At 50.6% G+C, this 21,350-nt stretch overlaps 1 protein-coding gene across 2 annotated transcripts in view; it reads right to left on the bottom strand.

The window, feature by feature from the left end:
- Positions 1–21,350, bottom strand: part of CACNA1I (calcium voltage-gated channel subunit alpha1 I) — a 159,152-nt gene that overhangs the window by 133,477 nt on the left and 4,325 nt on the right. The gene's annotated exons all lie outside the window — the stretch shown is intronic.

Below are 21,350 nucleotides of genomic sequence, written 5' to 3' on the forward strand. Positions count from 1 at the left end.
CCCCGGGTTTAAGCTCAGAAGAAAGGAGGAAATGACCTTTTCTGGGGTCAGACCAGGAGGCTCAAAGAAGGCTCCACAAAGAGAGAGACAGTGAAGGCCTGGACGGGACGGCCAGCGGTGGGCAGATCCAAGTCTTCCTGGCCGAGTATTGGAGGAAGGGCATCTCAGGCCAGGGGACAGGAGGATCAAAGGCCCAGAGAGCATCAGGTAAAAAAAATGACAGGGGGCCAGACACAGTGGCTCACGCCTGTAACCCCAGTACTTTGGGAGGCTGAGGCTGGTGGATCACCTGAGGTCAGGAGTTCAAGAACCAACATGGAGAAACCCCATCTCTACTAAAAATACAAAAATTAGCCAGGCATGGTGGCAAGCACCTGCAATCCCAGCTATTTGGGAGGCTGAGACAGGAGAATCGCTTGAACCCAGGAGGTGGAGGTTGCAGTGAGCCGAGATTGTGCCATTGCACATTGTTGCCAGCCTGGGCGGCAGAGCGAGACTCTGTCTCAAAAAAAAAAAAAAAGACAAGTAGGGAGGAGGTGGAGAAGGGACTGGAAAGCCCAGCTTAGGAGCAATGGAGCCAGAGAGGAGAATGAAAGAGAGAAGAGAAGTCACCCCAGGGTGCAGGGGGTAGGGACCCTTTGCCCCCACAGGCTCCTATCTGCCTCTGTCTCTGTCTCTTTGAGTGCCTCTCTTCTGCTTCCTGTTTCTCTTGTCTGACTCCCTTCCTCCTTGGCTGTTTCTCTGTCTTCCCATCTCTGGCTCTCTCCATGCTCCTCTGTCTTTCGGTCTCCCTAACTCTCCGTCTATCTCTTGCTCTCCCGTCGCCCCTCTGTGTGTGTGTGTGTGTGTGTGTGTGTGTGTGTGTGTGTGTGTGTGTGTATCTCATGCACGTGCACCCTCACACTCTTCCTTTCTGCTTCTCCTGCTGTTTGGAGAGAGAATAACAGAGCAAGCAACCATCCCTTTTATCCTCAGCTGGACAAAGTCCCAGCACCCTGGCAGTTAGGCTTCCAGGCAAACACCCTCAATGTCGCCATCAAGGAGAGATAATGAGGGCTGTGTAGTGGGAGGCAGTGGAAGTGGGTCTGGGGCTGGAGGTGCTGGAGGTACTGTGGTTGGCTTGGTCATTACTGTAAGCCTGGGCCCTGCCCTGTGGTCTTTCAAGCTCTGGTGGCTCAGGATGGGAGGGAGCAGTCAAGCTTTGCCCAGAGGCAGAATAGGCAGCCCTTCATCGTCCCAGAGCACCTCAATTCCACTATCAGGGCTATAGTGTTTTCTTGCAAGGTTTTGATCATTGCTAAAACCAGACCCCCCTGGAAAGGATTATTCAGTCCAGTTCACCAGCTCTGAGTCCAGCTCTGTGCCTTCGCCAGCTATGGGTTTTGGAGAGTATTCGCCAGCCCTGCCCTCAGTTCGGCTGTGGTCTTGTGGGGGTAGAAAAGGCCATCATCAGCAGGGCATGGTGGCTCACGCTTGTAATCGCAGCACTTTGGGAGGCCAAGGCAGGTGGATCACAAAGTCAAGAGATCGAGACCATCCTGGCCAACATGGTGAAACCCGTCTCTACTAAAAATACCAAAAAAAATTAGCTGGACATGGTGGTGCGTGCCTGTAGTCCCAGCTACTCGGGAGACTGAGGCAGGAGAAATGCTTGAAACTGGAAAACAGAAGTTGCAGTGAACCAGGATCACACCACTGCACTCAAGCCTGGCGATAGAGTGAGACTCTGTCTCAAAAAAAAAAGAAAGAAAAGAAAAGAAAAGGCTGTCACCAGATGTTGCCCCCTAAAGAGTGCCTTTGCCTCCCTCAGGCCTGACTCCTCCATGGCAACCCCCAGCAGAATCAATGGTGCTTCCCTTCATACTCCTGCCCTGTCTCCATGGCCTACCTCTGTGCCACCCCCGCCAGGCTGGGAGCCCTACAAAGCAGGGCCCATTTGTAGAGACCAGAGCTGAGCATAGAGGGAGTGCCAGAGGCTTTGCTGAAGGAATGAATGGGCACTGGTCCTTACACACAGGAGGCTGTGATGGAGTGGTCTTGCCTCTTTAGCAGTGACCCCCAAGCTCCGACTGTGTGCCAGGCAGTTTAGGCCCTGGTGGTACAGCAGAGAGCAAAAAGAAGTCCTGGTCCTCTTGGAGCTTATATTTTAGTGGGGGAGTCAGAAGATAAGTAAGTAAAATATATAGTACATCAGATGCTGATCCGCCTGTAGAGCAAATTAAAGTAGAGGTGGTGGGTGAGGATTGAGGACAAGGTCAGGGGAGACTTGCCACTTTAAATGAGGTGGTCAGGGGCATGGTTTGACTCAAATCCTAAAATGCGGCCAGGCACAGTGGCTCAGGTATGTAGTCCCAGCACTTTGGAAGGTCAAAGCAAGAGGATCACTTGTGCCCAGGTGTTCAAGATCAGCCTGGGCAAGATGGTGAGAGCCCCATCTCTGCAGAAGCATTTTTTAAATTAGCTGGACACCCAGACATGGTGGCTCATGCCTGTAATCCCAGCACTTTGGGAGGCCAAGGTGGGCAGATCACCTGAGGTCAGGAGTTTGAGACCAGCCTGGCCAACATGGTGAAACCCCATCTAGACTAAAAAGTATAAAATTAGCTGGGCATGGTGGCAGGCACCTGTAATCCCAGCTACTCAGGAGAATGAGGTAGGAAAATAGCTTGAACCCAGGAGGCGGAGGTTGCTGTGAGCAGAGATCGCACCACTGTCCTCCAGCCTGGGTGATAAGAACAAGACTCAGTCTCAAAAAAAAAAAAAAAATTTAGCGAGGCATGATGGTACATGCCTGCAGTCCCAACTACTCAGGAGGCTGAAGCAAGATGATCGCTTGAGCCCAGGAGCTCGAGGCAGCAGTGAGCTGTGATCATGACACTGTTCTCCATCCTGGGTAACAGAGCCAGACCCCATCTCTGAAAAAAGAAAAAAATATCCTAAAAAGCTTGCCCTGGTTGCTATATAGAATAGACTGGGAGAGGAGTGTCACTCTGGAGTAAAAGGGCCATGCAGGCTCCTTGGTTCCTGAGACAAAGGGCCCTGACACCTGTACCCACCTGCCCAGCTGAGGACCCAGATATTTCTCCAGACCGGCCGAGCAGAGCCTGGGGCTTTAGCTGTCTTGCCAGCCACTAGCCGCCTCTCTCTGCCCCTCCCGTCCATCTCTCATTTCTCACTCTCTTACACCAGCCCCAGCACAAGCTCTCACACACACTCTCTCCCTTTCATAAAACCTTTCCAGGAATCCCTTCGTGGAGGGCAGACACAGGCCACAGTAGGGGGTGTTTGGAAGGATGGAGGCAGGTGCACACTCTCAGAGGGGGAGCTCCCTACATGGAGCGCCTTTGAAGATGTGCCCTGAAGTGGGTGTGGCCATCCACGGATTCAGCTAGGTGGGCTCTTCCAGTGGGGGGCTCAGCCTCCGATTCAGTTTGAAAGTCGGCACAAATTATAAATAGACATTTGAGAAGCAGATAAGCCAACCCTGATGAGGCACAGACTTGACCAAGAGTCCTCAGGATATCTGGTGACTGGTGTGTCCTCACTACCGCCGCATGCCTGTGAATTCCCTGACTGCCCCCATGAGGCCCCAGGCTGCAGAGGGGAGCAGACTCATCACACACCTCTGGCACATGCAGAACAGGAACCAGAGAAACTGGCCCAACGTCACACAGCAGAAAGTTACAGGGCAGGGCCTGAAAGCCAAACCCATGCCCACCCCACTTTCCTCGCCCAGCTAGGTCCAGATAAGCCCAGAGCCTACAACCACCTCATTTTCAGCCTGTAGAAGCCTGGGGTCCCCTTGCACCCTGGCCCTCCAGAGAAAACTTGGGGGGTGGTCTCTGATGTTTAACCCAGAGCATTCATTTCCCAGGCACACAGCTGCCCTCCCTTCAAGGGAGAATAAACCCATGGAGACACTGACACACAATCTCACACTCCCACGTGCACACACAGACACACACACTGACACATTCACACAGACCCACAAACACCCTCATGCATACACCCAAACAGATACGACTTTTATTAAATACACTCATACCGAGATGCAAAATCACACAAATACATCCACACTCCCTCTCAAGTACACACAGACACATGCATGTTATTATTAATTCACACTCACACAAACGCAACCAGAAATATATCCTTTCCCAAATGCACTCAAGAAGGGGGAAAGACGTTGTCAGTACTAGAGACAGAGGGGAAAGAAAGAGAGAAGGAGGAAGATAGGAAAAAATCAAAGGAGAGAGGAGGGGAGGGAACTGACTGATGGAGAAAGGATGAGTTTAGAGCATCAGAGAGGTGAGAAAATTGGGGAGAAAGACAGGGGAGGAGAGGGGAGAGATGAGGAGAAGGAGATAAGGAGGCAATAAGGGGACCGGGAAGGATGAAGAGGGGGAGAGGAGCAGGGAGCCTGTGATTGGAGACTAACTCTAGCTGCAGCAGCAGTGATGACTCACACTTCGGGGGGAGCATTGAGCCAGCTCCAGGTTTCTGTTTATATTCCTCGATGAGCTAAATATACAGGCAAGGGGTTCTTCTGTTCTGGTCCAGCAGCTCCTGTGTTCTTCCTCCCACTCTTGCCTCCCCTCCCCTCCCCTCCACACTCACTCAGAGCTGCTGCCTCCTCTCTGTCTCTATGCCCACAGGGTGCTGCCTCTGCCCTCCTGCAGCCATTGGCACACATCCTAACCTGGCCCACAGTTCTCCCCACCAGGGAGTCACTGCCAGGAGCTGACCATGGGGTTGGGCTCTACTCTCAGAAACAACATGGTCCAAAGAGACCCTTTCTGAAGCCAGGAGATCAAGGGGGAGGGGGCAATGTTTGCCCAAGGTCACACAGCATGCAAGTATAAGATGAACCACGCCAGAGTCTCCTGTGCTGCCAGGCCAGACACTCCCTCAGGAGAATGGAATGAGGGCCTGGGTAGTGGGGCTGAGGACCCATGGTGAGGAGGTGGAGAAGGGAGAGTGGTGTGTGAAGGGAGAAAAGAACAAGAGGCAAGGCTTGCAGACCACGGAAGAAGTGGAAGACGGTGTGTGTGTGTGTGTGTGTGTGTGTGCGCGCGCACACGCGCACACGCATGCATGCATGCATTCTAACCTATTGGGCAGGTGGAGGGGTGGTCAAGGGTCTTGGAAACAAAGGAGGGAGTGAATACCACTGGCAGATCATCTCTGGACCCCTGAGTCTAGGGGTCTCCCTGCATCCTGATCCTCCAGAGAAAACTGGCAGGGAGGGTGGACACTGATGCTTAACCCAGAGCATTCACTTCCCAGGCACAGAGCTGCCCTCCCCTAAAGGAGAAGAAATCCACGAAGACACTTGCAGCCCCACATGTGCACACACACACGGACACATGCATGTTATTATTAACTGTGGAAGGGAAGGTGGGGGGAAGGTGCAAGTGTGGTCAAGGGTCTTGGAAACAAAGGAGAGAGGGAATTCCATAGGCAAATTATCTCCAGACCCACAACGAGCTCCACCGACATCATCAGCACCCCCAATCCAGCTCCCTGCACCACGACCTCCTGAATCTGCGTTCAAGGCCTCTTGCTACCCAACCAGCGGGTCATAAGCCTGCAAACCCTGCAGAATAGCCTCCTGCTCCAACCGCGCACCAACTGCATCACTCCGCTGTCCGTGGTGCTGAATTTCGCTTCGCCTCTCCGAGCCCTGGAAGGTGGTGATTCCCACCCTGACCTCTCCCAGGAAGGAGTTCAGAAGGATTGAGAGAAGAGGCTGCGGCAGAAAGGAAGGGACAGGAGGAGACAAAGGACAGGGACAGTGAGAAAGGCAGTCCCTGCCAGGGATTTTCAGGGAGAGACAGCAGTGTTTTCTTTGACATCGTTTTCAAATAACCACAGTGACCAAGGAAAACACCACCAGCGAAGATGGCCGACAAATCGGGGAACCACTGTAGAGGGAGACGCCTGTGTGCCTGGCTGTGCAAGGCTGGGCGAATGTTGACACAGAAACTGATCCGGGCCAGAGGGGAGAGCCTAGGCGGGCTTGGAGTAATGTCCTTAGCGGAGCTCAACCAAAGCACTCCTCATTTTCTCATGTTTTTGTTACCCATGTCGATGAAAAGGTTGTGAGTTTTCACACTGCCACAGAACAAACAGAGCTGTGACTTCCGTTTCCCAGGGTACGTGGCTGTTTCATGTTCTCCTGACAGCTCCATCACGTTTCTGACAGTCTCTAAAATTTTGTTTTCCTCGGGCGAGGGAGAAGAGCGCTAACCTTCCCTTCCCCCGTGAGATCCAGGGGCCCCATTCCACTGACACACACCTGCCCCTCAGAGGTCAATTACACTTTCCCCACCCCTCACTGACTCATGCCTCCAGGCCTCTGCACATACTGCTCCCCTAACCTGAATGTCTTCCTTTCTCCCCCTTTCTCCTTCAAGGCCCAGCACCCCAGTCTCCCCGACTGGACAGGGAGCTTCTGGAAGGCAGGAAATACCATAACTCACTGCAGTGCCCCCAGCAGCTAGCACAGAGCCTTCCATACACATCCACTTAGCTTCCTGTCCTTCTATATGAGAAAAACGCTTGGCTAAATATCCTAGGGTTAGGGTGGGGATATAAATTGGTTCCTTGAGCAATGACGGTATCACAGGTGTTCCAGGAGGAGAGATGACCAAGTTTTTAGATAGAAACTTACTGCCTGTAGTTGAGCATAGTGGCAACCACCTGTAGCCCCAGCTACTCAGGAGGCTGAGGTGGGAGGATCACCTGAGCCTGGAAGGAGGTGGGCGCAGTGTAATTTCAATATTTTGGGAAGCCAAGGTGGGCAGATCATCTGAGGTCAGAAGTTCAAAGCCAGCCTGGCCAATGTGATGAAACCCCATCTCTATTAACAATATAAAAATTAGCTGAGCAGGCCAAGCGTGGTGGCTCACGCCTGTAATCCCAGCACTTTGGGAGGCCGAGACAGGGAGATCAGGAAGTCAGGAGTTCGAGACCAGCCTGGCCAACATGGTGAAACCCCATCTCTACTAAAAATACAAAAATTATCCAGGCATGGTGGCACGCGCCTGTAATCCCAGCTACTCAGGAGGCTGAGGCAGGAGAGTTGCTTGAACCCGGGAGGCAGAGGTTGCAGCGAGCCAAGATCACACCACTACACTCCACCCTGGTGGCAGAGCAAGACTCTGTCTCAAAAAAAAAATTATCTGTGCATGGTGATGTGTGCTTGTAGTTCCAGCTACTTGAGAGGCTGAAGCAGGAGAATCGCTTGAACCTGGGAGGCAGAGTTTGCAGTTAGTCAAGATCGAGCCACTGCACTCCAACCTGGACAGCAGAGTGAGACTCCGTCTTGAAAGAAGAAAAAGAAAGAAAGGAAGAAAGAAAGAAAAAAGAAAAGGAGAGAAAAGAGAGAAGGAGGGAGAGAAGGAAGGGAGAGAGGCAGGGACGGAGGGAGGGAGGAAGAAACTTACTGCCAAGCAAAAACAAACAAAAATTTGTTTTTTTCTCCTAACTCCTCAAGGGGGAAAAAAAAAAAAAAGAAAGTTACTGCCTAAATCAACCTTAAAGACAATTTAATGGAATCTTCTCCCCACCCTTGGTACCATTTTGCTGATGAGAAAACTAAGGCTGGGAGAGAAAAGGCCTCTTGCAAGATTGTCCAGGGAGACAGTGGCATCTGAGACTGTGGGAAGGGTATTTCCTCCTCCTGGAGGAGGAGTGGGGGCCAGCTCTCTCTCTTAAACCCCTGGGCTAGCCTGAGCCACAGTCACCCCTCAGGAAGGAATCTTTGAGCCCAGCAGGAAGATGGCTCCACCTCCCCTCCTCCACCACCCCACCTGCCAGAGGATCCCAGCCATCAAATAATGAACCATTCCTAATTTCATTACATTTGTAATTCTTCTGGGTCTCTGAGGAACTGGGAGCTGGAGTCTAAGGAAACACTCAATAGTTCCCAAGAGGGGGGGAGGATTTCCTCTCCTGTATCATAGAAGGGAGATGAGACTACAAGCTCTCATTTTCCTGTGGAACCATGGAAACCCCTGCTTCCCTGCGAGAAATCCCCCTTCCGACGTGAGCTTTGGGCCGGGGAGGCAGGGGGTAGAGAAAGTAAAGGACGCAGGAGGAGAATGCCCGAATCTGGTACTGGAAAGGACGAAATGCTCACACACACAGCCTGGGAACTGATTGCAGGTGGCCATGTGATCATAATCATGGTGAGCGTTTCTTGAGGTCTTCTCTTGGCAGGCATTTTATCTGACTTAACTTTTGTTTTGGGGTTTGTTTGTTTGATTGTTTGTTTGTTTTGAGATGGAGTCTCACTCTGTCACCCAGGCTGGAGTTCAGTGGTGCAATGTCAGCTCACTGCAACCTCCGCCTCCTAGGTTCAAGCAATTCTCATACTTCAGCTTCTGAAGTAGCTGGGATTACCAATGCACACTACCACCCTGGCTAATTTTTTTTTTATTTTTAGTAGAAATGGTGTTTCACCATATTGGCCAGGCTGATCTTGAACTCCTGACCTCATGATCCCACCGCCTTGGCCTCCCAAAGTGCTGGGATTACAGGTGTGAGCCACCATGCCCGATGAAGGTTTTTGTGGTTGTTGTTGTCGTTGCTGTTATTAAGATAGGGTCTTGCCCTGTCGCCCAGACTGGAATGCAGTGACATAATAATGGCTCACTGCAACCTCGAACTCCCAGGTTCAAGTGACCCTCCCACCTCGGCCTCTCAATGTGAGGTATTGGGTGGCTCATGCCTGCAATCTCAGCAGTTTAGGAGGCCAAGGTGGAGGATTGCTTGAAGCCAGGAGATCGAGCCCAACCTAGAGAACATAGTGAGACCTAGTCTCTACAAAATAATAATAATAATAATAATAATAATAATAATTAGCTGGGCATGGTGGTGTGCACCTGTGGTCCCAGCTATTAGGGATGCTGAGGTAAGGAGGATCGTGTGAGCCCAGGAAATCGAGGTTGCAGTGAGTTGTGATCGTGCCACTGCACTCCAGCCTGGGCAAGAGAATGACACCCTGGCTCAAAAACATAAATAAACAAAAATAAAACAGTATTATCGTACACATTTTTAAAATGAGGAAATTGAGGCAAAGGAGAGGAAATGGCTGGCCCAAGGCTTCTGGGTAGGTAAGAAGCAAAACCAGGACTCCAAAGTGATCTGTTTGGTTAAAGCCCTTGCACACAGGCCCCACCTCCTCGAGGGTCTGCCACATCCACTTGGGATGGGATTTCTGATGGAGAATCCCAGGAGAATCTAACCCAAGAAGGCTGATACTCCAGGGATAAGCATCAACAGTCCCATGAGCCAGAAGCATTTGGAAAAGTTTGTTCATACAAGCAAGTTTCATTAAATAATAATAGCAAACACTTACGTTGCATTTATTACATCCCAGGCACTGTTCTAAGCGCTTTGCACATTTTAACTCATGTCCTCAGCACAGTAGCCTAGTGGGTGGGGGTTACTGTTGCCATCCCATTGTACAGAGCTGAGTCACCTGGCTAAAGGTCCCACAGTCAGGAAGGGCTGTGCAGTCAACAAATATCTGCTGATACCACTGATGGAACAGCCAATAGGAGAAAAAACAGCCAGCATTTGCTGAGTGCAAACCAGGAGCCACTCCACATGCAGGAGGTAGACATTTGGGGTGAATGAAGGGCTCCATCAGGCCTGGCAGTGCCCACATGCTCGTGTTACACTCTCAGCAAGTGTGAGTCTCTGATCCAGCAAGAGCCTGTGTGTGACCCCAAGGTCTATAGGGTTCTGCATTCTCAGAATCCTACAAAATAAGGCTTGTAATCTAGGTCCTAAAGATTGGGGCCCAGGCTCAGAAAGGGGAGGGCATTCCCAAGAGGTACAAGGGAAACTACCAAGTTTAGGCTCATACCCAAGACTGACTCCCAAGTCTCAGCCTCTCCCTTGCATCAAGGTGGTGTGGACCTCAACCTTCACATCTGTCAAATGGATCTGACACCATGCCACAGGTTAAGCGTGAGGGTGAGAACTCACTTTGGATGAGAAAGCACTTTGTAAGTGGATGAGCACAAAAACATAATAGCTCCATTCATAATGCACTTAGAATGTGTTCATTTAAGGCCGGGCTTGGTGGCTCACGCCTGCAATCCCAGCACTTTGGGAGGCAGAGGTGGGCAGATCATGAGGTCAGGAGTTCCAGACCAGCCTGGCCAATATGATGAAACCCATCTCTAATAAAAGTACAAAAATTAGCCGGGTGTGATGGTGCGCCCCTGTAGTCCCAGCTACTCGGGAGGCTGAGAAAGGAGGATTGCTTGAGGCTGCAGTGAGCCGAGACTGCGCCACTGCACTCTAGCCTGGGCAACAGAGCGAGACTTCATATCCTAAAAAAAAAAAAAAAAAGAATGTGCTCATTTAATCCTCACAACTGGGCAGAGGTGATTGATTGTTAAGGACAATTTATAGAGGAGGAAATAGAGGCACAGAAATGTAAGTCATTTGTCCAAGGTCATACAGCCCAAAGATGGGGGAACTAGGATGTGAACCCAGGGAGCAGGCTCCAGAGTCATGCCTTTCAGCGCCAAACTCTGCTCCCCGAAGGGAGTACCAGGGAAGGGGGAGTGGCATTAGCAACCAGGCCTGGAAGGACACCAGGAAGAGGACACCTGGCAGAAAAAAAGTGAGGCTGAAGGCAGAGAAGGGGGCAATTCTGGGACCAGACTCGGGGTGGGGGCACAGCTGAATCCCCCACCCCCCGAGACCGACATGTCCTGTGTCCTGTCGGTCTGTGGGTGCAGAGACCTGTCACTGCCAAAACTGTAGATCCCCAGCATAAGTGATTTGGGTCGGGAGGGCGGGTGTTGCCAAGCCAGGGGAAGGCAGAGGAGGTAGCAGAGGCCCCGAGGGGGTAATCAGCTGGGCAGACAAAAGCTGCCCACCACCACGGCCTGCTCCTCCATGGACCACCTAGCAACTCCTGCCTCAGGAAGGCGTCTGAAGGGGCAAGCCTGGGGGCAGAGGGCAGGGGCCATTCAGGAAGAAGGCTGGTGGCCTGCCCTGGGGTTGCAGAGAACTGGGAAGTTCCAGCTGGACGCAGTGGCTCATGCCTGTAATCCCAGCACTTTAGCACTTTGGGAGGCCTAGGCAGGTGGATCTCATGAGTCCAGGAGTTCCAGAACAGCCTAAGCAACATGACAAAATCCTGTCTCTACAAAAAAATTAGTCGGTGGCCAGGCATAGTGCCTTATGCCTGTAATTCTAGCACTTTAGGAAGCCAAGGCAGGCAGATCACCTGAGGTCAGGAGTTCAAGACTGACCTGGCCAATGTGATGAAACCCCATCTCTACTAAAAATATAAACATTAGCTGGATGCAGTGGTGCACGCCTGTAATCCAGCTACTTGGGAGGCTGAGGCGACAGCTTGATCCTGGGAGATCGAGGCTGCAACAGAGGGAGGGTGTGGAGTCTGCAGATTGGATCCATAGGCCTGGGTGACTCCCCACATGTGGGGTGGGGGAGAAGGGGGGAATGGCACCCCAATTTCTGGCTTGGGTGAGACAGAGGATAAGAGGAACAGGTTTAGCAGAGGAGAGTAAGTTCCATTCAGGACAAATGGAGGCCAAGGGGTTGGTGGGACACACAGGACGCCTCTAGGAAGTTGTGGAGATGTGGGTCTGGGGGCCCAGAGAGAGGCCTGAGCTTGCACGGAAGCCACGCAGCCTCACATGACTCCACCAAGGCGCCTGCAGCTTCTCCAGGCCTCCCCGTACCCGTTTCTCAGGAGAGGAGCTGAGTTGAGCTGCTCAGGACCCTTGAGGACATTTCCTAACAGCATCCACCAGGCCAGGTCCCCAGCAAGGGGTGGCCACCCCAGGACTCCCTCCTGGGATGAAGCCACCATGGGCCTGAGTCCTCAGAGCAGGCTTCGGCCTCCTCTCTGGGAAATTCCAGGGATTTTACCTCACTGAGCACAGAAACTGCCAGATACTGTGGGCTCGTTCTTGATGGGATGCATTCTCACCATCTCAGAATTAAGAATGTAAAATTGGGCCAAGCACGGTGGCTCACACCTGTAATCTCAACACTTTGGGGAGCCAAGGTGGGCAATCATGAGGCCAGAAGTTTGATACCAGCCTGGCCAACTTGGGGAAACCCCATCTCTACTAAAAATACAAAATTAGTGGGGCGTGGTGGCAGGCGCCCATAAGCCCAGCTACTCAGGAGGCTGAGGCAAGAGAATTGTTTGAACCTGGGAGGGAAGCAGAGGTTGCAGTGAGCCAAGATCGCGCCACTGCACTCAGCTGGGTAACAGTACAAGACTTCGTTTCAAAAAAAAAAAAAAAAGAGCGCAAAATGGGGCTGTCTGCAGTGCCTCATGCCTGTAATCCCAGCACTTTAGGAGGCCAAGGTAGCTGATCACTTGAGGCCAGGAGTTCAACATCAGCCTGGATGACCCGGTGAAACCCCATCTCTACAAAAAATACAGAAGAAATTAGCCAGATGTGATGGTGCACACCTGCAGTCCCAGCTGCTCCAGAGGCTGAGCCAGGAGGATTGCTTAAGCTCAGAAAGCAGAAGTTGTAGTGAGTCAAGATCGCGTCCCTGCACTCCAGCCTGGGCAACAGAACAAGACCACGTCTCAAAAAAAAAGAATGCAAAATCAACCATCTGACACATTTTCCAGCTATCATTCCCCATCTCACCCCCTACATCCTTCCCGTCCTGGCACTCAGTATAAGGCCACAATCGTGGAAGCCTATGGGCTGAAAGGTCTGTACAGAACAGCTGCATGCTCTCTCTGTCAAAATCACTAATTTAGGCTGGGCGTGGTGGCTCACGCCTGTAATCCAAGCACTTTGGAGGCCAAGACAGGTGGATCATCTCAGGTGAGGAGTTCAAGACCAGCCTGACCAACATGGTGAAACCCTGTCTTTAAAAAAAAAAAAAAAAAAAAAAAAATCGCTAATTTATAATTTATAGTCTCAGCTATTTCTAAAGAGGATTTTTTTTAATTGAAAAAAGATCAGAAACCACTTAGGGAATAGGCGTGAGCTAGATGTACTAGAAAGTTGGCACGAACATTTGTTATAGCTGAATAATATGGGGATATAATACTGTCATGTAATAAATTACACTTATGACAATTGAATAATAATTTTCAATCTGAGCTTCCTACCAGCAGAGGCAAAAAGACGCCACATATTCGGCAGGTCACAGTGATTCATGCCTGCAATCCCAGCACTTTGGGAGGCCAAGGTGGGTGGATCACAAGGTGAGGAGTTCAAGACCACCCTGGCCAACATGGTGAAACCCCACCTCTACTAAAAAATACAAAAATTAGCCGAGTGTGGTGGTGGGTGCCTGTAATCCCAGCTACCTGGGTGGCTGAGGGAGAGAAATGCTTGAACCTAGGAGGCAGAGGCTGCAGTGAGCCGAGATCCTGCCGATGCACTCCAGCCTAGGCAACATAGGGAGACTTCATCTCAAAAATCAGCAGATATTTGTTGATTGCACAGATGATTAAATGCCAGGCCTGGTGCTGAGCACATTCCATGCCACCTCTCACTGCACCTCCAACAGACCCCAAGCACCCCCTCGAAGCTCAGAGAGGTGAGGCAGCCTCCCAGGTCACACAGCTGCTAAGTGGCGAAGGCGGCGTCTGAACCAGGACAGGCGACTCCAGGCTGTCAGTCGTTCCTCCCTGTGGCCTTCAACCTACCCGTGTGTGAGCACAAGAGCATTGAGATCCAGCAGCCACGTGTGAAGGTCACACCCACAGACAGGGGCCCGGGTCTCACGGGCACACTGCTGTCCACAGAGCAATCACTGATTTACACACTCTAGTGTGTATTCTGTGCCCAGTGGAATTCCCAGTGCTTGACACTCAATCATCACAGCAGCCCTGTGAGGCAGGGATTATGATTATAGTCAACTGACAAATGAGGAAACTGAGGTACAGAGCAGTTGTGGGACTTGCCCAGGTCACACAGCTAGTGAGTGCAAACGCACGGATGTACACTGGCACAGTCCCGCTCCAGAGCAGGCACTCCCTCCAGATCACAGGAGCCGGGAGCTCTGGATGCCTCCCCAATTGGCTCTGTATTGAAGACAGGACAACACTCCCAAAAGCCCCCAAACCTCAGAGGAGGAAATGGACTGGGGGAGAGGGCTGCTTGCCTGTGGGCACACAGCTGTGTGAGCTGAGGCCTTGAAGAAACCGGGGTATCTGTGCCAGCCCCAGACCACCAGAACTCCCTCCCCAGCACTGCCCACCTCCCAGAGACCCTACAGTCTCCTCTCCAGGGAGCCACTGGTCCAGAAGCCAAGGAAACACACTCACACACGTACTCTTGCTTAGGACCCAGACACCTAGACTGAGCGCTGACCTGGTTTGAATGCTTCTGATAGGGCTGCAGAAAGCCCGCCTGCCTCTCAGCCTCCCAGGCCCAAGGAGGCTAAGCTGTTCCAGGGAACCTGGGAGGAGACATAGACGGGGCATGGGGGCCAAAGGGCCCCTTAGGGTGATGGTTCTTCTGTGTGGCCAAAGGCCCCAGTGGGAGGTTCACGGGTAGGCAGGGACCCAGTGTGGAAACTGAGGCTCAGAGCCGTGAAGCTGCTCACCCAGGGTCATGCCAGGTGGGGAACTAGCCTGGGAGACCTCATGACCCACCCTCCCACAGGGAGACAGGAAGCAGCTGCACCCCACCGTCCCCACGAGCCTGATTCATCAGGGCCAAGACTGGCAGGCCACAGGTGCCCAAATGCAGGCTGTGGAGTGACCTGCTTGGGCCCAACAATGGCTGCCCCTGTTCATCCCGTCTTGCCCAGAGGGAGCACGTAACATGGCAGTGCTGTAGCACCCTCTGCACTCAGGCCCTGGGCGTGCGCACCCACCCAAGCCCCACTGCACTGTGCGGTATTGATCCTCCAGTTCTCACACCTCTCCTAGAAGGGGCTGCTGTCCTGCCGAGCCCCAACCAACCAATGAGGACACTGAGACACTCTTTGTTAAGGGATTGCCGGGGTCACACAGCTCCCTGAAGTGACTGCCCAGCTGTCATTTGCACACTTTTCAGGAAGGGACCTCGCCTCCCGCCCTGGGCAGCCCAGCCTGGTGGCTCTACCTCAGCTTCTTCAGCCACGCCTCCAGGCCAGGCGGCGAGTGGGAGGGTTAGCGGGACAGCAGGAAGCCGGGGCCACAAGATCCTGGCTGCAAGGAGCCAGCTGAAACCGAAGGACGTCCAGACCCACGCTCCCACCCTACACCCCAGCCCTCGCCCCCACCCCCACCCCACCCCACCCCACCCAGCCTGAGTAGCCGCAGCCCAGGCCGCAGACTCGCGCCGCGCGAGAAAGCTGTCCTGCGGCGCCATCTCGTGGCAGAAGCGCGCCCGGCCCCGCGGATGCGCCGATTCCTCCGCGGGAGGCTGGGGCAGCGCCTCAACTGCGGACTCGCCATTGCCCGGCTGGGCTGCGGGCGGTGCAGGGGTCCACCCGGCACGTGGACATACAAAGAACCCCTCCAGCCAGGGGACCTACGCTGACCAGCCGAGATCAGAAGAAGAACAGCTTGGTCGTTTGCCCTCCTGAGAAGCTGACTCCCTGCACATCCCACCACCTCCTAGGCCTCTCAACCGAGCGGCTCACTGGCGCCCCAAACTCAACTCTCACGCGTTTATTTCATGCGTTTCTGGAACTCTTACCATATGCCAAGCACTGTTGCAGGAGCCAGGGATATAACAATGAACAAAACAAAGATCCTTGCTTTGAGGAGCTTACAGTGGGGTATGGGTGGGAAAATAGACAATATGAAATACACATAATAAGTAAGACAGCAGCCAGGCGCAGTGGCTCACGCCCATAACCCCAGCACTTTGGGAGGCCGAGGCGGGCGGATCATCTGAGGTCAGGAGTTTGGGACCAGCCCGACCAACATGGAGAAACTCTATCTCAGGGAGAGATCCAAGATGGCTGATCAATAGCAGCTCGGGATTGTAGCTCCCAGTGAAAGCGCAAAGAAGGAGAGGATGCCATACCTTCACATGAATTCTTGTTGCTCACGCACCAGGAGATTCCCAGCGGAGGAGCCCCACGGTTCGCCAGCGCGGCTCTTGTGACCAGCGAGGCGGTTTTGCCGGCGCCTCAGAGCATCGGTTCTTGGTGCAGAGTCAGAAAAGCACCATCAATCTTAACGCTGCTGATTTGGTCGGCGCAGTGGGTTGCTCAGATTTCGGTGCTGAGAATCAATAAGTTGGATGTCCACTCAGAAAACCAATTACAAAGACGGTAAATACAAAGACCACAGATGGATAAATTTATAACGAAGGGAAGAAAACAGTCAAAAAAGGCTGAGAATACCCAAGATCAGAACGCCTGTCCCTCAGCGGCGGATCACAGTTCCTCATCAGCAACGGAACAAGGCTTGATGGAGAACGAGTGTGTTCCAATTACAGAAGCAGGCTTCAAAATGTGGATAATGAGAGACTTCTGTGAATTAAAAGAACTTGTTTTAAACCAATCCAAAGAAACTAAGAACTTTGAAAAAAGATTTGACGAAATGTTAAAAAGAATACACAATTTAGAGAGGAATATAAGTGAATTGATGGAGCTGAAAAACACAATACGAGAACTTCGTGAAGTATGCACAAGTTTTAACAGCCGAATTGATCAAGCAGAAGAAAGGATATCAGAGGTTGAAGACCAACTCAATGAAATAAAACAAGAAGACAAGATTAGAGAAAAAAGGATAAAAAGGAACGAGCAAAGTCTCCAAGAAATATGGGACTACATGAAAAGACCTAATCTACGCTTGATAGGTGTACCTGAAAGTGAGGAAGAGAATGAATCCAAGCTGGAAAATACGCTTCAGGACATTATTCAGGAAAACTTTCCCAACCTAGTAAGGCAGGATAATATTCAACTCCAGGTAATACAGAGAACACCACAGAGATATTCCTCAAGAAGAGCAACTCCAAGGCACATAATCGTCAGATTCACCAGGGTTGAAATGAAGGAGAAAATACTAAGGGCAGCCAGAGAGAAAGGTCAGGTTACCCACAAAGGGAAGCCTATCAGACTTACAGCAGATCTCTCAGCAGAAACCCTACAAGCCAGAAGAGAGTGGGGACCAATATTCAACATCCTTAAAGAAAAGAACTTTCAACCCAGAATTTCACATCCAGCCAAACTAAGCTTCACAAGTGAAGGAAAAATAAAGTTTTTTGTGAATAAGCAAGCACTCAGAGATTTCATCACCACCAGGCCTGCTTTACAAGAGATTCTGAAAGAACCACTACACATAGAAAGGAACAAACAGTATCAGCCTTTCTAAAAAAAAATACCAAAAAGAGCATCACTATAATGAAGAATTTACATCAACTAATGGGCAAAATAGCCAGCTAATATTAACTGGAAGTATTAAACTCACATATATTATTATTGATTCTAAATTTAAATTGACTAAATCCCCCATCCAAAGACAGACAGGCAATTTGAATAAAAAACTAAAACTGATCAGTATGCTGCATCCAGACTCATCTCACATTCAAGGATACACAAAGATTTAAAACAAGAGATGGAGAAGGATTTACCAACCAAACAGAGAGCTAAAATAAATAAATAAAAAGCAGAAGTTAAAATTAAGCAACAAAGATCAAAAGAAGCAAAGAAGGACATTATATAATGATAAAAGGATCAATGCAACAACAAGAAGAGCTCAAGATCCTAAATATATACGCATCCAATACAGGAATACGTAGATCAGTACCACATCATATCAACTTAGAAGTTTAAACGAAATGTTCGTTGGCTCCTTGTTTATTATTCTCTTCCCTCATTTTCTTTTATATCTCCATTATTAGGACAATTATAGGCATACCCATATTTAGATTGCATTCTAGCCCGGGCAATAAAGCAATACCCCCATTCTCTCTCCCTCTTCCTCTTTCTCTTTCTTCCTCTTCTTTATTCTTTTTCTTATAAAAAACAAAACAAAACAAAACAAAACAAAACAAAACAAAACAAAACAAAACAAAACAGGGAGTTGGAGGTTGCAGTGAGCCAGGATTGTAACACTGCACTCTAGCCTGGCGACAGAGCGAGACTCCATCGCAAAAAAAAAAAAAAAAAAAAAAAAAAAAAAAGAATAACAGTTAGTGTCTGGGCATGGTGGCTCACACCTATAATCCCAGAACTTTAGGAGGACAAGGCTGGAGAATCACTTGAGGCCAGGAGTTCGAGACCAACCTGGCCAGCATGGTGAAACCTCGTCTCTACTAAAAATACAAAAATTAGCCAGTCATGGTGGCAAGCACCTGTAATCCCAGCTACTGAGGAGGCTGAGGCAGGAGAATCGCTTGAACCTGGGAGGCAGAGGATGCAGTGAGCTGAGACCAGATCATTGCACTCCAGCCTGGGCAACAAGAGCAAAACTCTATCTTAAAAAAAAAAAAGAAAGAACGAACTAGGGGCTTTTAAACCATCTTAAGAGAAGAAAAGAAGGGAGAGAAAGAGAGGAGGAGCACTTATGAAAAAAACAAACGGGCCGGGCGCTGTGGCTCACACCTGTAATCTTATCACTTTGGGAGGCTGAGGTGGGTGGATCACCTGAGGTCAGGAGTTCAAGACCAGCCTGACTATCGTGGTGAAACCCCACCTTTAAAAAAAAAAAGGAAAAGAAAAAATCAAATGACTTTTAGGAATAATAAATGGGCCCTTAGGAAAATAGATGGGAGATAAGATAGGTTTGTGGCAATGTCTGCTTAGGTGATCTCTTATCCCAGAGCTGGGTTCTTGGCTCAGGTGACAAGAGTCAGTCTTCCCTCTTTGTGAAACCCTAGGGAGGAGACTTGATGACTGAGTTACTTTGGGAGATTTACCTGCTTTTAGGTAGATTAGGGAGTTGAGGAAACAAGCCTCTCTGTCATCTGTTGATTCTCAAATGCCATCAGCTTAAAAAAAAAAAAAAAAGAAACTCTATCTCTACTGAAAATACAAAAAATTAGCTGGGCGTGGTGGCGGACACCTGTAATCCCAGCTACTCCGGAGGCTAAGGCAGGAGAATCGCTTGAACCCGGAAGGCGAGTTCAAGGAGGTTGCAGTGAGCCAAGATGACACCACTGCACTCCAGCCTGGGCAACAAGAGTGAAACTCTGTCTCAAAAAATAATAATAAATAAGGCCGGGCGCGGTGGCTCAAGCCTGTAATCCCAGCACTTTGGGAGGCCGGGGCGGGTGGATCACGAGGTCGAGAGATCGAGACCATCCTGGTCAACATGGTGAAACCCCGTCTCTACTAAAAATACAAAACATTAGCTGGGCATGGTGGCGCGTGCCTGTAATCCCAGCTACTCAGGAGGCTGAGGCAGGAGAATTGCCTGAACCCAGGAGGCGGAGGTTGCAGTGAGCCGAGATCGCGCCATTGCACTCCAGCCTGGGTAACAAGAGTGAAACTCTGTCTCAAAAAATAATAATAATAATAATAATAAATAAATAAATAAATAAATAAAATAATCTATGTCAGAAGCAGGAAAGAAGCAAACGTCTGAACAGTTGCTGGACTCCAGGCTCCCCGCTGCCCTTGGGACAAAATCATAGAGTCTGAGGCCTTTGCCACGCTGCAGCCCAGTCTGGCAACCTGAGGGGCCACTGGTGTGTCACAGCGGATATATCTGTGCTCGCTACAGCGGTCTCCATCTGGAACAGTCCCCACTTCCCATACATGGTCAGCTCCTCCTCACTCTCCAGGGGCCTACCTGACCCCGTGGCTTGACAGGCCCCACCCAGCACCACAGCACTGCCTTCCCTGATTGCTGGGGCAGGAGCGCCCCTGCAAATCCTGCGGCCAGGCTGCCAGTCTTGATTCCCACCTCTGACTCCACCCCTGTGACCTTGGCCTATCTGTGCTTCTGTTTCCTCATCTGTAAAATTTAGAAGACAGGCCGGGCGTGGTGGCTAATGCCTGTAATCCCAGCACTTTGGGAAGCCAAAGCAGGCGGATCACGAGGTCAGGAGTTTGAGACCAGCCTGGCCAACATAGTGAAACCCACCCCCCACCCCGTCTCTACTAAAAATACAAAAATTAGCTGGGCATGGTGGGGCACGCCTGTAATCCCAGCTACTCAGGAGGCTGAGGCAGGAGAATAGCTTGAACCCGGGAGGCAGAGGTTGCAGTGAACCAAGATCGGGACATTGCACTCCAGCCTGGGTGACAAGAGGGAAATTCCATCACGAAAAAAAAAAAATTTTTTTAGTTCCCACCTGGAAGGGTAGGGAGGATGAACGAGTTAACAAATGTAAAACACTTAGAACAGGGCCTTGACCCTTGAGGTTGTGTTAGTTGTTGTGATTAATATCTAGACAACAGATGCTGGAGAGGATGTGGAGAAATAAGAACACTTTTACACTGTTGGTGGGAGTGTAAATTAGTTCAACCATTGTGGAAGACAGTGTGGCGATTCCTCAAGGACCTAGAAATAGAAATTTCATTTGACCCAGCAATCCCATTACTGCGTATATATCCAAAGGATTATAAATTGTTCTACTATAAGGACACATGCACACGAATGTTCATTGCAGCACTGTTTACAATAGCAAAGACCTGGAACCAACCCAAATGCCCATCGATGACAGACTGGACGGGGAAAATGTGGCACATATACACCATGGAGTATTATGCAGCCATCAAAAACGATGAGTTCGTGTCCTTTGTAGGGACATGGATGAAGCTGAAAACCATCATTCTCAGCAAACTGACACAAGAGCAGAAAATCAAACACCGCATGTTCTCACTCATAGGTGGGTATTGAACAATGAGAACACATGGACACAGGGAGGGGAGCATCACACACTGGGGTCTGTCAGGGGGAAATAGGGGAGGGACAGCGGGGGGTGGGGAGTTGGGGAGAGATAGAATGGGGAGAAATGCCAGATATAGGTGATGGGGAGGAAGGCAGCAAATCACACTGCCACGTGTGTACCTATGCAACAATTTTGTACGTTCTTCACATGTACCCCAAACCCTAAAATGCAATTAAAAAAAAAATATCTAGCCAATGGAGCTCAGACATTGGGGTTGGGTCTATCCCAGAGGACCAACTCCATGTCCCACACTCTGCCGTGTCAGGTACACAGAAGGCCCTCAGAACCCGGCTGAGTGAACCCAGTGGTCCCTTCTGATTCACCGTTCACTTATTGCATATCTTCTGCATGCCAGGTGCTGGTCTGTCATCTACAAATGGGGCAGTGAGAGAACAAGCCAAGGCTCCTCCCTGGCAGCGTCACTTCTAAGCCAGAGGTGCTCAAATGTTTTGGTCTAAAAGCTTAATCTCAGCACTTTGGGAGGCCCACGTGGGCAGATCGCTTGACGTCAGGAGTTCAAGTTCAGCC

Source organism: Saimiri boliviensis, chromosome 21 (genome assembly GCF_048565385.1).
Source record: "Saimiri boliviensis isolate mSaiBol1 chromosome 21, mSaiBol1.pri, whole genome shotgun sequence".
Classification (NCBI taxonomy): Eukaryota; Metazoa; Chordata; class Mammalia; order Primates; family Cebidae; genus Saimiri; species Saimiri boliviensis.